The 21,740-nt window shown below is 44.2% G+C and overlaps 1 long non-coding RNA gene across 3 annotated transcripts in view; it reads right to left on the bottom strand.

Annotated features, from left to right (window-relative positions):
* The window catches only part of LOC138488242 (uncharacterized), a 499,519-nt gene extending 478,195 nt beyond the window's left edge, over nt 1–21,324 (bottom strand). Inside the window, exon 1 of one of the 3 annotated variants that reach the window (XR_011274620.1) lies at nt 21,213–21,324. This is a non-coding gene — a long non-coding RNA (uncharacterized lncRNA). The remainder of the gene's footprint in view (nt 1–21,212) is intronic. The other 2 variants (XR_011274618.1, XR_011274619.1) reach the window with 2 other exon arrangements.
* Nucleotides 21,325–21,740: the final 416 nt, after the last annotated feature.

The following is a 21,740-nucleotide window of genomic DNA, read 5'->3' as shown; positions in this document are numbered from 1 at the left end:
AATATATCGGAAACACCTGAGGTAGTGAGGCCCTTAAAGATGTTCTTTTCTTTCTCGTGGGCCTCGCAGTCCCTGAAATAAATTACACTGATCTATGCACAGCAAACATCTTGCCGCTCTTTGCTAGGGTCATACAAGACCTGGCACGGTGAGGGGATTCAGAAATGTCTTGGCTTGGGAGAACACCGGTCAAGATGGCCCTGTTACCATGCCTGCTCTATATATTCCAGGCCTTACCAATCTGGATTCCGAAGGGCAGTGCTGAAGGATTTGCAGTCACATGTGTTTTGATATATCTGGTCCAGAAGGTCTCCGAGAGTAGCTAGGCACAAACTAATGGCAGCTAAATGTACGGGGGATTAGCAGTGCCAGATATTGAGAGCTACCTGTATGGAGGCCAATTGGCACCCATTCTAGAAAGCCAGACTGGAAAGCCAGACAACTGCTCAAAATCCCAAATGCTGGGTAGCTATTGAGCAAGACACCTTGGGGACCCCATTGCATCGATGGTGTTGGCATTCCCTGGGGACATAGAAATGGGGCGAGCAGGGACTTCTGACATCAAGGGCTACAATGGAGTACTGGGATAAAGCAGCAGGAAGATACTCTACAACCACCTTGCCCTCATCTATGACAGATATCTGGGATAACACTGAGTTTCTTCCGGAGATGGACACAGGGCGGTTTGCCCGTTGGAAGGAGGGAGGGTTGTAAAGGCTGGGCCAGATGTTTAGAGACAGCCATCCTCCCACATTTGAGCAATGCAAACAGCATGCATGTTGGAAGACATAGATAGATTTGGGTATTTGCAGCTACGACATTGCGTGCCTCAAGGCGGGAAACAACTCACTTTGCGGATTTATTGATAGGGGATTCCCCGGCAGCCAGACTGATGTCTCTTTATAATGTACTGAATGCGAACAGGTTTAAACCCCCACGCGGGTATATGGCTAGATGGGAAGAAGATATAGGTAGACCCATTGATGACATGACCTGGTATAATATTGTGACAAGGACAAACAGGACATACCAGGCCGTGCAGCACAGGAAAACAGCTTTTAACTGCTGTGCCAATGGTACCTTACCCCAGAACGGTTGAACAAGATGAATCTGCACTCTCCACCGAGTGTTGGAGGTTTGGTGCATCCCCAGACTCCTATTTCCACAGGTGGTGGGGTTGTCCTCAAATCCAGGTATTCTGGCAGGAAGTGGTTGCCCAGGTCAGGGCTATATGCGGGTTGGAGGTGGAAATTGACCCCTTCGTTTTGCTCTTGGGGAGTGAAGATTCTCAGAGCAATTACAAGCTGAATGCCAGAAGCTCTAGATTGAGCACTCAATTTCTGGTTGAGGCACCTCTAGTAATTGCAAAGCACTGGAAATCCCTGGTAGCACCTGACATGAAGGAGTGGTGGGCCTGGGGGTGGTATCTGGCCACTATGTCTAAAACAGATGGGGCATTGCGGGTGGGGGGGTTGATGCAATTTTTAACTGACTGGAGCCCGCTAATAACTTTTGTGAACGATCACGATAACCCCAACATCTACCATAAGCCGCAAAAGATGATATCTTTCTCATTAATGTAATCAGTGAAGCGAGATCTATGATTTATAACAACATATGCACTATGCATTGTATTTTGAGCCTGATTTTGTATTCATTATGGCTGATTTTGGATATGTATTCTTTCAGTTTTAATTTGATTTTGATAAAATTGTCTAACAGTTTCTTATCTATAGAACTGAACCAGCGGAGATTTCGAGATTCCGATCGAGTTCATTTGAGGTTGAATGGCCCTGTCACCTTTCCTTTGGCATGGGAATATGCATGGTCATTATTTATGGTACAATGTTGAATATGTTTCAATAAACATTAAATGGCACAGTTTGAGGTTTGCCCAATGATTATACTAAAATATTTGGCCATACTTATAATAACCACTTCACAAGAAGTCAATGTGAATTGGTGGGTCAACCCCACAAAAATCACAGATAGAACAGGTTATAAAACGGACCGAAACAACACATGCCACATATTACCCGCCAATGCAGCTTCTGCATAGAAATAGAAATGTGAGCGGGATAAAGAGCACCTTACATTTTCTTGGTATTACCTTCATACAAATTTCACATCATTCCTGTCTAAAAGCTGTACCCGCTTGACCGTTCCTGTCAGCACTCCTTTCTCCCTATTAAGACTGCCACTGCCACATCACTCCTTAAGCGCTGAGCTACTATGCAGTCCTATGCAAAAAGGACGAGCATACTAGCCCTTTGCCCTTAGGAGTTTTAAAGGGGGCTCAATGCTTACAGCTAATAAATGCATAAGTGACAAAATATAATACTAGTTTAAACTGTTAATTGAATAAACGTCTTAGTGGCCATTTACTGTCACGCGCACTGCACAGCTTTAAACTGAAGATGCAATCTCATTAGAAAGATGTTCCTTTTCTCTGGTTGCGATGCAAGCTACTCTGACACTCGTTGGTTTTGCTACTCACTGCATTGACTTTTTTTTTAGGTCGGATCGTATATGTGATGCTGTTTGTGGAGATCGATTGCAATATTTTACTTGAAACAGCTGACGTGCTGCGTACACACCTCTCAAAGGAAGGGCACATATTCAATAGGCTGAGCAGGGGGCAGTGCGCAATGGCAGAAGAAACACCGAGATCTACTTGGGAAAAATATGGCCACATTTATTCACCACAAATGCGATCAAAAAACAGCAGAATGATAACATGAAACATATCGACATATCAACATATCAACATTGCATGAATTTTCCTTCACAGACAGGTGGTCCATTCAGCCCCATGGGCGGTGCATAGCAGGAAGGTGCTGCTCCGGCCTCCCCACCATGTTCTTTTGGGGGCGGTACCAGGAGTCCCCATACCCAGTACCTATACCCACTTGCCTCCTGATCCCACCCCCCCTCCAACCCGTACGGCACCTGAAATCCCCAGTGAGAGGCAGCCAACCTACAGCACCGGATGATCCTCGGCACAAGGGTCCCCTGAAGGTGCGAATCACTGTCCTCTTGGACGTCCACCACCTGCCCTCAGGAACGAGGACCTACTGGTCCGGGGCACTCCCCCCATCCCATACAGAATATGAATTTCAAGAAGTACGGCCACAAAAGTTCAGTTCTTTTATCAGGCAAGGGCACCCCGTACAGATGCAAATACAAGATTCTCCTCAGCAAGCCATGGGCCACAATCCTGAATCATCCGTGGCAGGATGCCAACCGGAACAGCCCATTGGCCGCTTTCCTTGCAGAAATGTTCAAGGGGCGAGCCGCCACTCCTGGTCCCGACATAGATCGTGCAATGATCTGTGACCAAGCAACGATTCCCGTAGACAGGCCCTGCATATCCACGAGAAGGAAGACACCAACCTCTCCTTCAGCTCTCCCCCCCCCCAAAGGAAACTGGTTGTTACCCCCAATGTACAATATCACCAAGCCCAGGTCCGGCAGCCACCGCCTTGTTCTCTCTTTTGATACTATCTCATGCACTTGTTGCAACCGCAGACCCTCTACACCGATGAAAAACACAGAGACCCCAGACACTTCAGGAGACCCAGTCAGGATCGCACCATTTGCTCCCATCCCCCTGATACATGAGTATCCAATGAGCCATACCCCTCTCATTAGCAGTATCCTCTAAGGTGACATGGAAAGACATCGTGAGATACACGATGATGATGGATTGAATCAAACAAAACCCCTGAAACATCCCCCTACTGATGACTCTCCATAGCATTGCTCATCTGTCCAGCCCTGTACCCCTTAATACGATAGGCACAGGCGAATGTAACCCTTAAATGCATTTGATTTTGTACAAAACATTTTCATTATCAACTTCTTATCCAGCCCCAAGCCTGCGGTTATGATAGCAGCCCGCAGCCTAAATGAGTGGGCTGCACAGCCCAAGCCTTCCAGTCTGCTACTGCCACAACCTTTTAAAAACCCTCTTAAATTGAAAACAAGATATGCTGGAGCCGTACTGGTGTAAAAACAAAGGTCCAGCATCCTAACCCCTCACCTCCAAGAGATCTGCTACAGCCCAAACAGGGCAAATACGTGTATCGTGGCATATATGTAATGATTCCCTTGCCCTTTTTCCTTATTGATCTGTCTTCGACTGCCTGACCCAAAACTGGACCATCACACCGTCACAGACCAACACATCTGTGCACGAGACCCCCCCATCCTGATCAGTGGTGGATGATCCAACCAGCTTGCCAATCCTTAAAGCACCAAAGAAGCCTGTTTTCAAATGCAGCCTTGAATAGCATAACTTCATACAGAACCCCCTCCCCCCAGGCAAGGCGCAATGAGGCATAGCTTTGGAGGGTGCCGGGGGCCTCCTTCCGTGCAGTGGCAGCCATAATCCCCTGACGAGATGATGACCTTTCCATTGCATATATTGGTTAGAGGGGAAGATGTTTTAGAAGAACACACCTCTTTGCTGCAAGAGCGGGGACGTTGTGCAATGATGATGCGTGGGGAGGTCCTGAAATAAAATCATTATCAATGGGTGGGGGTAGGGGGTAGGGAGCCTGGTACCAGCCCCCGAGTCATCTTGTTTTTAAGGCAGGCCATCACATCTCCACAGAGGTTGTAGCAAGGGAAAGTGGGTGAAGAAGGTTTCTTGGGCATGACAGTTAACTTTAGATGCAGATGAGTTCTTTGGTGTAATTGACAACTTCCCTAGTGTGGGACTGGTGATGATGTTTCTTTGTTTTACTGCAAGCACCCTGGAAGTCATGTTGGTGGATTATTTAAAAAATAAGGTTAGCGGGATATGTTCATGGGACTACCAACATTCCAGAGAGTGACCCTGGCATTTTGAAAGCCTTATGTCAACTAAAAAACAGATATTTTGTTAACGCCGCTCGAAATACGTTTGAGAGTTCTAGTAAGAGACAGCTTGTCAACAGCAATGGTGATTATTATTTCCATGTAAGCAAAGATGGCGGATGGGGTTTCAGGTTGGGAAGCTTCGACGGTCATGAGTCCTTTCATGAAGACATCAGGGTGGAACTTTCACCGATTTTCTTTCCTGATGGCAGGGCCCTGTGAAAGAGGCGATTTTTGAGCTGGAACTCTGTTAATCTTTTATGGTTTTATTAATTATATTGTCATCAAACCCTGGAATAGGTTGCTCAATGTTAATCGAGAGCTCAGGGATTCATGAGAAAAGAACATCAAGGCTGTGCCCATGGTGGTGGGTAGGTTTGCGCACTTTTATGAATCCTAGATTGGATTGTCCATGTCCATTATGATAGGATCGAGAGAAGTCAGGCTCTAGATTTGAACGCTCCTGTTCTGAGCTCTATTTATTAGTTTTATAGTCCTGATTTTTCTGTGCAAGGTCACAGGATGGTAGAGGTGAACCCACACCCCTAGAAAGGTATAGTGAGACAGTCCTGCTTACCTTGCAGCTTCTAGATTTGAGAATCCTATGTATAAATTGATTCCCACGCTAAATGCGTTGTTTTACAGTGAAGTTTTTATTGCAGCGATATTGTATGATATGATAGTTTATTTATACAGCGCCTATACACAATGTGTTTCAAAGCGCTTCAAGGCAAGGGTGGGGAAAAAGGGAAATTACAATGACATTCTTACAGGCCATGAAGTAAGGATGTGAAATTAACTATCGTACTCAGAGTGACGACATTTCAGATAGTGCAAGAGCTAAGATATAGATAAAGAAGGGAGGGGGAGAGTGGGAAGGAAATGGAAACAGACAAGCGAGTACCGTACTAGGCCTGACGACATTTCTGGTAGAGCCGGAGAAAAACAAAAGGTGAGGGAGAGGGGTGCAGAAGGGGAGGGGAGGAACAAATCAAGCGACTATCGTACTAAACCTGACAACATTTCAGATAGTGCTGGAGGTGTGGGGGGGGGGAACAGTAAGATGAGGGGGGAGGAAACAGACAAGGTTGCTATCATACTAGGTCCAGGGACAATTCTGATAGAGTAAGTGCATAGAAGAAAGTAAGGGGTAGAGGGGAGGAGATGGGAGAAGGGAAAGGAGGAGAGAAAAGAGAGTAAGCAGTCAAAAAGAGTGGAGAAGCAAGAGGGGAGAGTGAATACAATTACAGAAGTCAGTAGTAACACATAATGTTGCAAGCCAGGACACAAGATGAAGATGGGAACAGCATTCAGGGCCACCATGAACACAAGTTGCAAAGGAAGTCCAGTATGAGAGTTGAGAAAGGGTGACGCACCGTGAATCAACGAAGTCCATAAACGTCAAATCCAGCATTGGCCACAAGACGGTCATGGTGAAACCAGAATGTATCCTGCAGAAGTAGGCTACAGGGGGGGGGGGGAAGCAGGGTAGAAAAATCAAGCAAAACAGGCAACACCTGTGTGCGAGAAGGGGGGGCACAAGGGAACATCACAGGGGGACCAGAAGGGGTGGGGATGGCCTGTGGGGACAGAGGGTGTAAACATATGTTGGTGAATGCTTACCTGCTGTCTGAGCAAGGGGTTGGGCCCTGGGTCCTCCTGGTCCGAACAGGTCCAAACAGGAATCGCCCTTTTGTCTGCCCTTCACTTCGGACGCACGGGCGAGATACTAAGAGTTAAGAGCAGGAAGGAAGAGGCAGGGCTAAGAAGGTGATTGACGTATGAAGGCAAGAAGGTGGGTGGTGCTTAGGTCAGGTGACCTAGATCCACTTCACCTGCTCCCCAGCGGCAAAGGAAGAGGCTGGAGGGCTCCTTAAGTAGGGAAAAGAGCGGCAAGCAGGAAGGCACCAGGTGGGTGGGGCTTGCTAAGTGGTGAAAAAGAGCGGCAACCAGGAAGGGACCAGGTGGGTGGGGCTTAAGCCAGGTGGCCTAAATACACTTGCACCTGCTCCCCAGCTGCAAAGGAAAAGAGTGTAGACAAATAGTCTTGTGGTGGTCAGCCGACACATGTTTCAACCTCGAGGGGTATTTATCAAGGCAAGATATAGGTTGTAGGAAAGTGGGGTTGTTAAACCTGGTCGAGCCCTCTTGGGATTGGCATGTTCTTGTTGGATCTCAGCATTGGGTCTTGACTTATCCAAGGCTGCTGTTACAGTCTCGGCGGAGCTGATCTGCAAGGAGGGATCTCATATTAACAGACGCCCTATCCAATAGCTCGATATCAACTCAGGTCACATTCTCTCACAATTACCACATGCCTTGAAGAAGACCCCTGTTGGGTCAAAACACGTGTTGGCTGACCTGTACTAATATAGGTCTGAACCATACCAATAAAATAATCATGCTATAAAACAAAAGAAGCCTCTACCAATCTACGTATACATAGTAGATAAGATTACCAAGAGACATTTCATAACCAACCTAGCGCCACTGTGACACGGGTTCACACCCCACCCTTTTCTAATATCCAAAAGCCACGTGGTATTCATGAATTAACTGTTCAGTATTTTACTGCCGGGCACTCATCAACACAAAATAGTTCACCCCAGTTAGCATAACAGGTTCTCAAATTTGAAACAACAATTCATGACCACTGTAACTATGCCCCTTCCCTGAGGCCTGGGGACAACGAATGGGGGGCAGGGGGGGGGATCAAGTGTAGAGGTGCTGCCAATCGCGGTGTGATGATAGGCTAGGAGAAGGTACACAGCAGCCTCTAGGACTACACTGTCTTGCCCCAGGACAAATGAATAGGTCTGTCATGCCTGTTACAGTTCCTGTGCCCCTTTGACAAGTCTACATATGTTGAGAAGAAGCTGGTCCCTTGGTGGACTTGTGAGTTATGGCTCCCCTGTTTCGCCGTTGATATTATGCAATACTTTCAGAAAGAATTGCTTAAGTGGATAACCCTCACAGTGATTTGCCAATGGAGTCAAGAAGGGCCAGCTCAACTGGCCAGTTAGTGGAGACGTGAACGTAGGTAGTCCTCTCAGCGGCAGACTTAATGTGCATAAGAGATCCAAAATTGTTGACAATCCTAAAGAAGTCTAAGTCTGTGCTGCCACACAGCACTGCATTTGGAGATTACAAACACGTGAGGCAGGTCCTGCATGCCTGACACTCCAATCTGCATGCCCCACATTAATCCCCACTGCAGCAATCACTCCCACAAAAGACAGCTCTGGGTGTGTAGCCAGGATCAAATAAAAGAAAAGGCCATTCTGTGAGCTTGGCGCGGGCATGAAGAATTGGTGAATGAGTACAGGAGGTGGCTTGAAATAAAGGGGGCTGATGAAAAGAGTGTGAAGAAGGAGGAAGGGAAAACGGGAGAGGGTGTGTGATGAGGCACTAAAAAAGAGTTTGGAGGAGCAGACCAGTGAGGTGCATGTTGAAGAGATACAGATAAAGAGGAGAGTGTAATAGACACCACAGAGGGTGTTGCGAGAGGGAGGAGGAAGGGAAGACTAGAGAGGGGAGCGTGAAGAGGTATTGGAAAGGAGGTTGAAGGAGCAGACCACTGAGGTGGAGATTGCAGAGACAGTTAAAGAGGAGAGTGGAGGGGACACCAGAGAGGAAGCTAGATTAAGAAAAAAAGAGGAGGGCGGAAGAGAGATAAAGGGGGAGTTTGGAGAGAGGCAAGGAGTGAAGGTTGTAGGAGATATTCAGAAGAAGGAGGGGAGAAACGTACAGAAGAGGAAAAGAGATCTAAGAAGGAGATGAGACGGAGCAGTGTGGATTTGCAGTCGGTATGATTGGTACCAGACAAACAAGGGTGAACCTGGGAAGAGAAAAGGCATGAGCTTAATAAGATAGCAATTAAGAGTTTATGAGTCCAGGAGAGGTTCCCTTGAACTGAAACTGTTGCAACCCAATACGGAGGGCAAGTGGGACAGCCCCAGGCAGGAGAAAGCCAGGCCCCTAAGAAAGGGAGGTGGCAGGGTAACAGCGGTTGAGCAGATAACCCAACCCGGGTAGCTAGCCTCCTGGTGGTCACTCTGGCACTTTGCCAAGCCCTATTCTGCTCCAGAATACTCTGTCCTGCAGGTCTAGCTTTTAGGGGCAAATGGACAGCGAGACTCAGGAGCCAACAGGTTTTCTGGGAGACTAGAATAAGAAAAGGAGAACCAGAGACCATCCGGCAAAGAGACAAGCAAGATGCACACACACACTCAAAACACGAGACCGCGAGTGACTGTAAACTGAACATTTAACTTGGGAGGAGCCCTGGATTGGGATTTGCAAGCAAAAGACTGAAACTGTTCAATCCGAGAAGTGATGCTGTTATTGACGTTTTGTGTTGCATTTACATATTTTGCCACATCCCTGATAATATTCAAAATACAACCCTGTTTAAATATACATTGGTGCCTCGGCCTTGTGTTGATCCTACTTGGTTTTGTGGCAGCACCCAACAAAGGATTAACCTTTGCAGGTTATTATGATTTATCATTTATCTGAAGAGCCTTGAAAAAATGCATTATGCACGAAACACGAGTCGGCTGACCAAACAATTGTATATATATTATGCTCAAAAACACCCAATTACACCGATTTATAGCAAAACCTCATGTTTCTTTTGCTAAAGAATAGGGCTTTGCACATTTGAACAAAGAGCTGGAGTCTTCTCCTTTTGTGAAATAGGAACCTATCAGGAAGCTCTTTGGTCCATGTTTTCATTTAGTCGAAGGACAGAGATCGATCAAGGAGGGAAAGGGAAGGCAATCCAAGATGGTGAGGCTTCAGGTCAGATGGTCCCACTTCTAAAAGACCTGATGCATCTTTAACAGCTATTGAGGATGCATATATATATATATATGAACCATAACCAAGAGGTTTAGCATGTGTACAGCAATCTTCCCATGTTGTGAGAACTGTGCCTGAATCAAGACGACCACCATGTGAGTGCCAGCAAGGAAAGGAGCATGGTCAATTGATGAAGTGTCGGGCTAAGAATCAGTGAACTTTTCTTGCAGGTGATGGCTTCCTGAAGGCTGGGCAGTTTGCTTAATGATAGTAGTGTGCTGGGAAAGGGTGTATTGGAAAAATTATTATAATGTAACATTCTTCATTAAACCAGGGGTATTTTGAATGGCTTTGCTTTTAAATATAATGTAATCAAAGGTAAGACATAACAATAAAAGTATTGTACTAAAGAATGACATTAGCTAATGAAAAAGCTTCTGCATTTATGTAGCTATGTTGCATGAAGAACATGCAGGATTATACAAATGATACTGTCATTACATATTCCCACGGTACAGGCACAAGGACGCCCCTCAGAACACAAAGCCTTTGCTACCTCCTAAACTTCACACCTAGAAAGCTTACAAGCATGCAGAGCTCAGTGTACTTCCGATCTGCAAACTTAGCACAAAAACGCTACAATCCTGTCTTTCCCTCTCCTCCCAACTACCCAAACCCATCCACTCTCTTCCAGGTCTGCCAGAGAGCCTGGAGGAAACCATGGAAATGGAAGCAGTGGACGGTTCAAATATTCATAACATAACATATAGGGCCTCATTACAAGGTTGGCGGTGTGAGAAAAAAGTGGCAGTACTGCCACTTTTCACACACTGCCAAACTACAAGTTTGCCGGTGGGGTGGCCTGATTTACCTCCAGCCAAGAGTTGGAGGTAACTCTGGCCCCCCACTGGCAAAAAACAGCTGGTATTATTGGTGCCGGCAATCCCCCTCATGGAGTCCTACCGGACTCCATTGAATGGGGATTTATATCCCCTTACTGGCACCTGTAAAATCAGGCGCCAGTAACAGCATTATCGTCCGGTGGTTCCTGCCGGATTTACTGGCGGGATACCGCAGGACTTTTAAGGAGGCCCATACTTTTTCATGCAAAGTATTATCGGTATGTAAATAACCAAGAGAGTGTTTAAATGCCACAATCCCCAGCGCAGCCTACATTACTTTACTGAGCTCTGACAACTTGTGTTTGAGGACAGCACAGGGCCTCAAGGGCAAAGGGGTGGATTGACCTTGTTGGGATTGTGTTAGGTACTGGATGAGGTGTAGAGTTTTGCTGTTTGGTGTTACTGTGGGTGTTGTGGTTTCCGTGTGCGGGTGAAGTGTTTGGTCGGTGTGTGCTGTGTATGGATAGTTTTAGTACAATTAGTTTGGAAAAAGGGGTTGATGCTGGTGCCAGGGTATAGGGACAAATCATAGTTGGGTGGTTGCTTATTGTTTAACCTGAAATCCACTGTGCGGTGGCGGATGATGTTAGGTATCTCTTTCACTGGTAGGTTAGTCCACTTGGATCACCTGACCCAGGAATCCCGAGAGGGAGGCGGTACATTGTGGAGTATCTCTTAGCATTAAAGCTACGCACTTCTCTCAGACCATGGACCATGGTTTGGCGTTTAGGATGGCAAATCAAAGAGCCATGTATTTAGTGCTTTCCTAAAGAGAGGCATTCCTCTATTGTGCATGCTTCCTTGGGCAGGGTGCTCAAGAGTTTAGTTGAGATATTTAAAAGGCTGATTCACCGTATTTCATTTTCAAATAATGTTTGTGTTCAAGACACACACCATTGCTAGATCTCAGGGTTCTTTTTGGTCTGTAGGTGGAGATAAGTGCAAAATGTCAGAGACACACATGTACATATAGGCTTCAGGCCATGGTGGCGATGAGAAGGAAAGCATGGGGAAAAGTGATGGGTTTTGCTCAAGAAAGGCCAAAGGATCGTAGGAGGAGAATATGTCAAACTGATAAAGTGAAGTGTTGTTTGTTCATCATGAACAGAACATAAGGAGTTAAGATGAACATCTACACAAGTTTACTTCCATGACATATCTTTAAATCTTTAATGGCGTATTCTTGTGTTTATATGTCATGTTATGCCATTTTTAGTCGCGTGCGAGATAAATGGAAAGCATGCCACCCGATAAGACGCTTGTCAATTGACTTATCTTCAGAAGCGGTGACCGTGTGGGTGTCGGCAGTTGTATTAGTAAAACTCTGCCGGCAGAGGAGGGACTACATTTTGTCCAGATAGTTCTTCGGAAATGCCTTGATCAGCCACAAGCCAATTAGTAATAAGTTAGCTCAACGGGCTACAAGCAGCCTTTATGCTGATGGAAAACTTTGGGGTCACTGGAGATTTGTGTATGACCAACAACTGTGTTTGAACGGTTTAGGCCTACTTGGTCGAAAATATTTGACCTTTTCACATTTTCCTAAATTATTTAGGGTCGTTTATTGGTCGGAAATGCGGGGGGAGAGCCCCCGCAACCCCTCTGTTCCCTTACCCCACCTCAAATATACATTTAATTAAATTTGAGCTAATTTGGACCAAGAAAACGATCAAAAAAATGTGGTCAAAAGTAAAAGGTCAAATGTTTTTTTCAACAAGTAGGCTAATACCGTTTGAACTTAACTAACGAAATGAAAAGTTCCCAAATGTTAATAGCATATTGGCAACCTATGATCTAAATTTGCAAATGAAGGGTGCCTGTTAAATCGACCATCTTCTCTCATTGACGACATTTAGCCCTTGTGTCCTGAATGTGATAGTGTTAAACGCATAGTTCGATTGTGCAATAACGAGTTACGCTGCATGATCCTGAATTGTAAAATAACTCAATTGCCTTTAAGTTGAGGTAGAGTTCTATCAATATAATTTTAAATAAAGCAAAGACAACCTTTTTTCAGTGGTAGACTGAAGCAAGAAGTTAAGTGGGTGTGATATAGCAGTTTAAAATAGCAGATAATTGGAACCCAGTGACTCCACAGCCATTCCATGTGATAAAACGAACTAAAAAGCTTTATCCAGCCTGACAAAGAAATCTTTAATCATAATCTAATAGAACGATTCCTTCCAGGACCTGATACGAAGTCCAGATTTCCCCCTGGCAGTGTTCACGATTTTAAGGTAAGGAATACAATTTGTTTAACTATGTCTTGGTTTAAATTTGTTGCTCCGTTTATAAAAAAAAAAAAATCGAGCACACTCCGATACGTTTGTGATTCGCTGCCAACATTTTTCAACCATGAGCTCTTTATTTGTTGTTCTTCTATTTCCTAATTATATGTTTCTAATTTATCTTCATCTGATAGGCTTTTAAAGTGGTAACATACACAGTAAATGGAAACACAAGCTTGAATATTGGACAGGATAGCTGAAAATAGCAATGCGCCAGCATATGTATTCCCCAAACGCGTAACTTTTGGAATTGTGCATTGGCTGAAGCCGCCACCGTGATATTAAATCCACATATTTTTTCAGTTCCTAAATAACCAGCAAGTAGGCGAGGGGGCTTGGATGAAATCTGTTCTCCTGTTTCACATCAGTCAGCCTGCAGTGTTTGACATTCTGGAGCACAATAAACTTGAGTTCCTAGTATAGCCGGGGCAATGCTTCTCTGGGGGTTCAAGATGGAGTACCTTGTTTGCTACACCCCCTGGGGCCCCCACACATATCCGACTCTTCACAATCCCTTAGCCCCGCCCGCCCCCATCTTCCCCTTGGAGAGTCTGAGAATTCTGCCTCCTTGAAGCTTATAATTTAAGTCCACCCTGGATACCTTCAAAAAATCCCTCAAGCCACTCAAAAGGCCACATTCTCCACCTCCTCTGCTCACTGAAGCCCTTGGCTCTCTCCACCCGGCATTATATTGAGGACTACAATGGACACTGATCTATGTTCCTCTGTGAATGTGAGGCCCCTCCCTTCTCCTAAGGGTGGAGGTGGATCCCACAATGTTCTTTGTTCAAATGACTGTCAGTCTACCCCTCCTGTCCCACCTTCTCTCCCACAACTTGGGTTATGTTACCATCTGCTCCAGTGCCACCCACGGTCATTCAGAGGAAAGTAGTTCTGCTTGAGATGTTCGACACATAAACACAATCGAAATTCTGCTCATGTGAGGCACAAAACGACTGTAAACAATTTGATAGATCCATTTATAACACACTGCACTGCCAACGCGAAGGAGTGCAAGGGCAGCAAAGCCGCAGAGAAAAACCCTGAACAAAGTGGTGCGCAAAAGAGACCAAGGCAAGCAGGAATGTTTTCAGGACCCATTCGAAGAAAACCAAAGTGAGCACAATTCAGACGCTTAGTAGGAGAATGTGCCAAATTTTAGGACGATGCAAAGCAAAACACTGTCTCATCTGTCCGCATATCTCAATAGCAGAACAATGAGGAGCCTTTAGTCTGATAAAGGCCCCCCACCATTAGTGGTTGAAGTTCAACTGAAACATATGTAAGGGCTATGTGAAATTTACAGATTTAGTCAAATGGAATTTGCTGCAAGCAGTGGCTGAAGGAAAAGGCCAATGTAAGTGTCAAGCCCATCCACAGTAACCAAAGTATGATGATTGTACTAGGTTAGGGACGCTGACAGATCCAATGGCATGCCAGCAATGGCTTTTGGGAGCAACCCCGACATGTGTGCCTTGGAAATGTAGGGATAGTTGATGCAGGTGAGTTTTCTTTGAAAGTGGCAGGTGTCAGCCTGCGACACCTGCGCATAGCCCTCTCTTCCTCTTTGCACAGATTGAAAAAATGTGAAGAAAAATTGAAGGAGCTGTACTTAAAACTATGTACGTCAATGTACTGCTCGCCCATTTCTAGACACTTCGGGAATTTTCAACCAGGCACATGCGCAAACAAACAAATGCTATGATTACCACAGCTGGGACTCTTTGGTACATTCCCATAAGAAAATGAGGGTGTCAATTCCCACTGACCATCAGCCCCACCACAGCCCTCCCCGCCAAGACTCGGAATACAGAGCACGAGCGATGGACGGAAAGGGCTCTGCAGTGTGGAGGCCAACTTTTATTATTTACCGATTCTCGCACACGCAGGACTAGAGGGCCTTGGACTTTTCCCACCATGAAGCCATTCCCTAATGCATTTACTCGTCAGGCCGTGAGAAGGGTTTCCACTACATACTGCCGAGCCCTTATTTATTTATTTAATTGTGCTGGTTTGTAATAAACCTTTACAATCCAAAAGAAGCAAAATATTTCACTTTAAAAAAAAGTTACTGCTAAAATTTCACGTTAAGATATACAGATATCACATAAATAACCATTTCATTCATGTGCAAAAGATCACGATACATTAAAAATCTAAGATATAAGTATACACTTAAAATATCACAATGAATCCTTAATCACCGACCAACACATTAACAAAGATCGCAGATGATTTTCAGGAAAGCTTACACGTATGGTCAGAATTGCTGAATTTTCATGCATCATTCTATGACAGAGCCATTCTCTGTTCACAGAAGCAGTCGAGTTCACAAATTGAGCAAAATATGCTATTCATTGTCCCATAAGCGCGGGGCAGATGAGCAAAATATGTTGGAGTGTTTCCTCCACACCCTCTTTTTTACAAAATCGACTCCATTTTCAACCATCCTCCGTTTGCTTTTTTATATGCCTAATTTAATTAGTCCACATCACGTTCATTTTACAAAGCATAAATTCATTCTGAGTCAACATAGAAGGATATTTCCACAAATAGCCTTCCATTACAGGAAAGAATTTCCACAGACAATATGTCTGATTATACAGCTTCGAATTGGACAATAAGTTTAAAGTCTCTAGCCAGTCATTTCCCCTAATGATTTGTTTGATCTTATTTGGTTTATTGATCAAAGTGCAGCGTGCTTTGCGCAAGTGCCCAAGCAAGTTTTCACCCTCTGTGTGCAATTCATTCATGAACATACAGGGTGATGCATTTCCAGCAGATACATATAGATCTTCCCTAGACAAAGTACTTTTTCTCCATAATAGGAGTATTTTCCCAATCACAAGTGAATTCATAGATTGTATACCAAATTTGTATCTAATTACTTCAATAGGTATACATTTAGTTAGAAAGAACAAAATACCCCTCCATAGTCTACATTCCAGCACCTTTAGATAATCCATAAAATCTGAGGCGAAAAATTCCAAACCATATAAAAGCCTAGGCAATACTTCCGTAGTATAAAATTCCTTCAGAGGTTTCATTGTGAACTTGCCAAATTCCTTTTCAATAAGACACATTTGTCTCAAAGCTACCTCAATTTTGGCATTCAACTAAGTTTTAATTAAGGAGTGAGAACCAGAACCAGTAAATCAGTAGCCAAGATATTTGAACACAGGTTGGAATTTGATGCGTTTACCCTCGCAGTACGACGTAAAGGCATTTTCACCCTTACAGGGTTTACCCATACGGATGATCGTCTTTGTTGGATTGATTTTTAATTGTAACTGTGAGATACATTTTTCAAATTCTTTGATAAGACGCTGTAAACCCACCTTTGTATTATCCAATAACTGGAAATCATCCGCATATTCGAGCCAAGAAACGCGGACATTGCACAATTTGGGCGATGCCAGACCTTTGTTAGTCAGAGCCATTTCTGCACTACTTACATACAGATTCAAGATAGTTAGCGCTTGGCGTAAACCGTTAAGAATAGGTATCTCCGATGATAACAACCCCTCCGAGTTTAAACGTACTGTAAGCTTTGTATCTGTGTATCAATTAATAACAACGTCCAGGAGATGTGTCGGCATACCCAATGCACTCATCTTTTTCCATTAAATGGGTCTGTCTACCATGAAAAGACCATTGGAGCAATAAATGTTGACCTTGCACACTTTCACGTCATTTGGCTTTGTAGATAGCGTAGTATAAAACCCCTACAATCTGTTCCACAATTTTTCTTAAAGCCAATTTGTTTGACATCAAGGATATGGTTGTTCAAGATCCACTCTTGTATGTCAGCCAGAACCATTGATGCAAATATTTCAGATTCAGGATCGGCGATAGCTATCGGCCTATACCGTGTTGGACACATGCGGGAGCCTTTTTTTTAAAATCAGTAATACAATGGAAACCCTCCATGAATGAGGAATATTCTTAGTTAGCAACACATCATTGAATTAGATAGATACAATTCTAGCCCAGTTCAATGGATAGAGTTTCAACATTTTATTAGAAAGCTTGTTGGGACCTGGAGCCCCTGAGTTTTTGATTTTTTTAATGAAGCCTCTCACTATTTCCACCAAGTTATTAATGGACCATGGTGAGTTTGGATCCGAGGATGGTGTGTACGACCATGCCCCTTCTTTGTAAATACTCAATAAGTGACCCACCCAAACCTCCTCTGAAATAGGATTCAGAGCCAAAGATTTCTGAGAGCATTCAGTACTGTTAATAAGTTTCCAAAGGTTTGCCGAATTAGTGTTCAGCATCAGTTCCCCATCTGATTGCGCTTTCCTACTTCGATGATTGAGCAGCCAATTTGTGTAGTGCTGTTTAATTTTTTTCATCCCTTTCGAGGTCTCTACATCAAACTTTCCCAATCTACGGAGTCTACGTAATTCTTTCTGCATTACGGTTTTGCATTCGTGGACCTCATTATCAGTACAGTGTCTGTTAGTTTTCATGGGGCTACTCCTAGCTTCCCGTGGCCTCTGCAAGGCATTTATGTTTTTACCAATATAAGATATAAAATTCTTTACTGAATACCTTTTAATACGTTGACACAAGGGAAACCCATCATATTCCTTTATCATCGTAGAAGTGAATCTCTGGGATTTGGAAAAAACATTTGATTCAATTACCTCTGGGGCTAATCACAATACCATCTTTATAATACCTATATCTTTGTTGGTGCGTCTTGCACACAATTTCGATGGATAGCATACAGTGATCGCTAACCTGTACTGCTTTTACCTGTTTGAAATAGTATTATTCAGTTCGGCAGAGAGAAAAATGTAATCAATTATTGATGAAAGACCTCTTGCATTTCAAGTATAGTGGTCATTATAACCAGTTCCAAGCCCCGTAGGTCCCCAAGATGTAACCAGAGCATACCGCTTACTTTTGAGTTCCCACCCCTTGAAGCATAAGCACTACTGTTTGAGTATAGGACATCCCCGACTACCCTGTCGACCAAACAATCGGCATTCAGGTCACCGGCTATGATTTGACCTCCTACGTTGTTATATAGACACAGGTCAATCTTTTCCCCTGGAATACTCAGCTCAGACTCCAGCTGTGCAGCTGTAAACTCGAGCGGATTCCAATATATATTAGCAATGAGAAGCGTGTATCCACCACCATCACCCCAACCTTAAAAGTGACAACCAGAAAGGATTGCGATTGCACCAGCCCCCAGTTTTTTTGATGTACATAGATTCCTTATAAGACAGTATCAGCCCACCTTTTGGTCGGCCCTTAACACCAGCCGTTGCACAGATTTCCTCCACTACAAAACCATCCCAGCTCAACTTTGCGCGGGCCCATGTTTCCTGTAGTAAAACAAAGTCGAACATAGTTAGCTTGTCTGTCTGTCTAACACTGTTCAATAAATGATAACACCCCCATGAGTTCCAGCTGACTAGCCAGCAGTTCAACCTGCATGCTAGAGGGGTTTCCCCAACTGTTTCAATACATTAATCGATTCTCTCAGGGAAAGGGCCAGCCACCTCCAATCCTGACTATCGAGTTAAATTCCCGCATGGAATAATCGGACCCAGCTTTTGCCTCATAGGACACTCCATTCCCTTTCTTGGGCCCAGGTCTCTGTGTACCAACAGAAGTATTCAAAGATGTGAATGGAAACAAATCAAAACCTCTGCATTGTAAAGTTTCAGTTTCTTTCATTAATAGTGATAACATTACAGGTGACGGTATGACCAATCTTACAAAGTCGTATCTAAACTTATTGATAAAATCCACCAGCAATAAATCTGCAGAATCAATAAGACTTAATTCAGGTATAGATGCAAATAGCGAGAGAACGTATGGGCTATTCAATGGCTGCCCACCCTCATTAAACATAGTACGAGACCGGGTAATTCAGGATAAACCAGATTTCTCAAATTATTTGCAGAGTATTCCAACCAGGTTTCCTCTGTCTCTGTCCCACCCTCATAAGGATAGACAAGTGGCTCAGTTTTGTTGGAATTTACTTGGACTCCAGTGGTCTCACCAATTAAATAGTGCTCCTTCATTACAATTGGTTCATTAATAATGGTCACAGCGGGCTCTTTTATGCCTTGACTTAACGCTAGAGCCTTCTGAACAGCAAGCATCAAAACTTTTTCACTTATCCTGCTTTCTACAAGCATTTTGTTAGCTGACACATTCTTGTCAATGTTCATAGTTGTTTTTTTCCCTTTCATATGCTGATTGGGTTTCGGGTCAATGACTAGAGTGTTATTCGTAAAAGGATTGGTATTTAGTTTGACACAATCCTTCTGACCTAAACCTTTGTTGACTGTTGAGGTCTGCCCTCCGGAGCTGGAAGTGGCTGGCTAAGAATTGATCTTTGAAGCAAAAGTTCTTGTGGCTTCACCTTCTTCGATCATTCGAGATCCAGTCTTTTCCATACTCCCTTTACCACTCATCACATCTGTCTGAGACTCCCTCCTTTATTCAATCACTGGGTTTTGAAAAATCTCAAAAATATAATTCAACTGGTTTTCCAAAGACCTTAATTGATTAACAATGCTGACCGGGTCTCTCTTTTTTTTTCCATTATATCAGACAGCTGATCCTCACCATCCAAGTATTCACTCTGGGTAACTTGGTCAATGGAGTATAAATTTGGCTGCGACCCCTTCCACTCTGAACTGGCAGCAGGGGCGCATTTAGAGGGACCAGTGGGTGGTACGGGTGGTACAGTTGATGCCATCGCATCCTTCTTTTCCTCTTCAATCGTATGTTTAAACCCATAGTCCCTTAAGAAAGTTCTGGATGATTTTTTATTGATCTCCAATTTTTTCTTTTGTTTCATCAAATTTTGTACTTGATTTTCAGCATATTTATTTTTGGTTTTCATCATCTGTTCAGGTATCTCGGGTATCACTATGCCCCCTTCCGTACCATCCAAACTTTCTGGCAGGACAATTACATCATTCGTTTGATCCTCCAGAGAGACATTTTCAATTGTTAGATCTGAAATTGTAATGACCTCCCTTGGTACCGAGGTTACCCATTCATCTTTTACAATCCCACTCATCTCCCACTTGTCCACTTTGCACGACTGTTCCCCCAAATTACCCCAGTTAGTTGTGGACATTAGTGCATCACATTTTTTACTTGTTTTTCGGCAGATTTATTTTTGGTTTTTGTTCAGGTATCTAGGGTATCACTATGCCCACTTCCGTACCATCCAAACTTTCTGGCAGGACAATTATATCATTTGTTTGATCCTCCAGAGAGACATTTTCAATTGTTAGATCGGGAATTGTAATGACCTCCCTTGGTACCGAGGTTACCCATACATCTTTTCGAATCCCACTCATCTCCCACTTGTCCACTTTGCACGACTGTTCCCCCAAATTACCCCAGTGAGTTGCGGACATTAGTGCGTTAACCAGTCTAGAAGGTAACAAACCGGAGCCCTCAGCTATTTTTGTTAGGACTTCAGTTTGTTTACGCAATTCCGCAAGAATTAGTCTGTTAAAAATGCTGAGCATCATTGAAAGCTCACCCCCTCACCTCTCTCCGCCATTTCTTCACCACAAACCCCTAAAGTTGGGTCAGGAATAAAATTTTCAGGAAGAAAAATCATGGGGTATTGATAAAGGATTCCCCTTTGCTATAGTCACCTGAAAGATGAAAATCATATGATGGCAAAGGGCAGTTGGGGTTGATGTTTGCATTACCTGTTGACAGATCATCCATGAATAATGATTACGAAGAATCACCAGTCTCTTCGCTCCTTTTTAGTACTGCTGAACAATCCTGGGCACACTGCAGAAACTCCTCCTCCGCACCCGGTAGAGGAAGGGGAAGGGGAGCGCTGCAGCCAGCGCAAGGCTTGCCCACCGCGTACTAACCCCAGCAAAGAAATCGGCCCCTGGCTCCATCCTAAGCGATGGAATTTTATTTCTCCTCATACCCCAAAAAGATCCACCCCTCCTGGTTTTATAAATAAAGAACCACTTTAGTCAGTCAAAAATGTAGTTCGTTATCCGGAAGTACTTTAATATGAGAGGCCAGCCAAATTCACACTCTACCTACAATTTAAACACAGCAATAGAGGTTTTGAATCGTGGTGTCAAAAAGACGTTAACTGCTCCCTGCCCCGAAGCAGCCAAACAGCCAAAGCACACTTCCATACACTTCCGGTGCACATGCCTGGATTTCTTATGGAGTGTGTCAGCCAGTAGGATTGACCGAAGGGCAGGGCAAGATGAAACTGCACACCTAACAGGGGGCCAGGCTACAGAGAAAAGAGAAGCAGTAATTTAGCATAGTCCCTTACATTACTCGAAGAGCACTACACAAAGAGTTCAGTCGTGTTTAAGATAATTACTTTAGAGTCCTCGTTCACACAACCCATGCTCCAGCCGTGCTTCCTCTCCGCAATGGCACACTTCCGAAACAAAATACTCCAACACAGTTCCACAGGTAAACCCACGAGAGGTCCCAGCCAAACAGCCACAGCACACTTCCATGCACTTCCGGTGCGTGTGCCTGGATTTCTTATGGAGAGTGTTGGCCAGTAGGATTGACCAGGGGGCGGGGCAAGATGAAACTGCACACGTAACAGGGGGTCAGGTTTAGAGTCCTCGTTCACACAACCCAAAAGTCGCGGCGTGCTTCGACTCCAGCTGTGCTTCCTCTGCACGACGGCACACTTCCAAAAGGAAATACTCCAACACAGTTCCACAGGTAAAGCCACGAGAGGTCCCAGCCAAACAGCCACAGCACACTTCAATGCACTTCCGGTGCTGAGCCCTTATTTCCTTCGTGTAAAATATATTTATATATAGTACGTACACACACACACAGTTATATACATCTATTGAAATAGACTCTGCAAAGTACCTACACCAATGGT

Source organism: Ambystoma mexicanum, chromosome 9 (assembly GCF_040938575.1).
Source record: "Ambystoma mexicanum isolate Mex_15411 chromosome 9, UKY_AmexF1_1, whole genome shotgun sequence".
Taxonomy (NCBI): domain Eukaryota; kingdom Metazoa; phylum Chordata; class Amphibia; order Caudata; family Ambystomatidae; genus Ambystoma; species Ambystoma mexicanum.
Note: the sequence above shows the minus strand (reverse complement) of the source record. Positions and strands in the feature narration are given on the sequence as shown.